Genomic DNA, 2144 nt, shown 5'->3' with positions numbered 1-2144 from the left:
CGGATACCCTTCTTCGGGAAGAGACCTCATGTCCTCCGAACATAGAACCGAGCGTTGAGCCCGAAGACCGCCAGGACGCTCCGGACCCTGGGTCGGTGACTTCGCAAATTCTTCAAACTCCGAATGCAATAATGGGTCAGGATTCGGATTTTAGCCCGTCCACCCACTATAAGCAATATTCCCCAAACAATTCAGGTCCTCCAAACATATGCGTCCTATGTACGTGCGGCGGCAACCTGAGGAAACAGTCCACCACTTTTGGGCCAGGTTCCTCCTTGTCAAAAACGAGATCAAGGACTGCCGTGGCGATGATGCGGTTTCAATATTTTGCTGAAATTGTATGGATGAGGGAATCCTTAACGCCCTCAACCGCCACCGCACACTGCACTTTGCAGATCTGGCACACATCGTACAGAAGTACAGTGCAATGGAAAGCACCTGGAAGGCACAAATAGCTCGGTGGGAACCTTCTGCCTTCAGCAACCCACCAGACGGACAAAAAGGATGCACCCTTACGGGGCACCTGATCAACATCCCATGGACAAAAAAGTGAAGCCCTTTACGGGACACAGAACTGTCCTTGATGACCTGCTCGATAAACCTTGTTAGATACATACAACGCTGAATACCGATCCAACACATAGCCTTCGGGCATGTTGGGTAGTCCGGCAGGTGGCTAAGAGCGGTGAGGCCATCCTCACTAGCATTCCTTTGGAGAGGCACTCTTCGGAAGATGCCGATTTCAATGTTTTTACGGTCTTCAAGACCTTCTCTTCCAACAATCGATGCAAGAGGACATTGCGCGACCTTGCCGAAGTCAACCAGGTAGCCGCAGTAAATCCTTGGAATGACATGGCGATAACCTTCATCGCCGATGGCGAGCCAAGGGCTAGATCAGTCTGAGCACCAGCCGCTTTGGTCTTAAACCCAATAGTAGATGGCTTTCGGCTCACCAAAGTACTCATGGACGGTGGTAGCGGATTAACCCTCATCTATGAAGATACGCTTCAAAAAATGCAGATGGACAAAAGTCGCATTGAGCAAGGCGGCACCACTTTCCGAGGCATCATCCCCAGTCGAGAAGCAATAAGCATTGGGAGGATCAAACTCGATGTTATATTCGGCACACCGGAGAACTACAGGTCTGAAGAGTTGCTCTTTCACGTGGCACCTTTCCACCTCGGATATCACGCCCTATTAGGGCGAGAAGCATTCATACGCTTTCAAGCCATACCCCATTATGGGTACATGAAGCTCAAAATGCCAGGGCCCAACGGAGTTATCACTATCACCAGTGATCCGGATATAGCACTCCGCGTGGAAAACAAAACCACATCCCTAGCCCTCGAGGCGCTATTCGAGGCCCTCATGGCCGAGGAACTGACCACTCTGCGCTCTACAGTGGGAATTTTTGTCAGGAATTAAGATCAGGAAGCATTTTTGTCAGGAATTAACATCAGGAAGCAAAGTTTAGAGCAAGATAACAACATGCTACAGGAACATAACATAGCAATACAAGGCATGGCGTGAATCTACTCAAAGCATATAACAAAAGTCCCTTACTGACCATAAGATAAAAAGGATCATAAGATATGATAGCACTCATGTAAACATAGCAAGTTTCGGTAACAGATTCAGACTTAGCAGAAAACTGGACATGGCATAAACAGAATTATGAAGGCATGTTTGCGAGCTCTATGCACTCAACACAAGGCATAGCATGACAAACTAAGAATACTACCAGCAAGAAGACATGTTCAAGAAGCTAACCATGGCAAGAACAATCTCATAGTATGCATGGATCAACTACAACAACCTTGGCAAAATTGATTAACACGTAAACAATCTGCCAGGAACATTTTATAGCAAAAGTAGAGCAAGACTGAGTCATGCTAGGGTGCTCCATAAATGCAAACAAGGACATGGATGGATAGAGCATAACCATATGTCAAAATAATCCTTACTGAACATACTCAAAAGAGGCATGGATCACTCTGTATCAACAGGAATACATGGCATAAAAATAACAACAGTGAAATGACTTAGTGAATTTTTAAGTCCATGAAATTACCAACATCACGAGAGCTACTTTGCATGCTTGTGCTAGTCACCACATTGATCATAAAAATACATGGCATAAACTC

This window comes from Triticum aestivum, chromosome 2A (genome assembly GCF_018294505.1).
Source record: "Triticum aestivum cultivar Chinese Spring chromosome 2A, IWGSC CS RefSeq v2.1, whole genome shotgun sequence".
Lineage (NCBI taxonomy): Eukaryota > Viridiplantae > Streptophyta > Magnoliopsida > Poales > Poaceae > Triticum > Triticum aestivum.
This window is presented reverse-complemented; position numbering follows the sequence as displayed.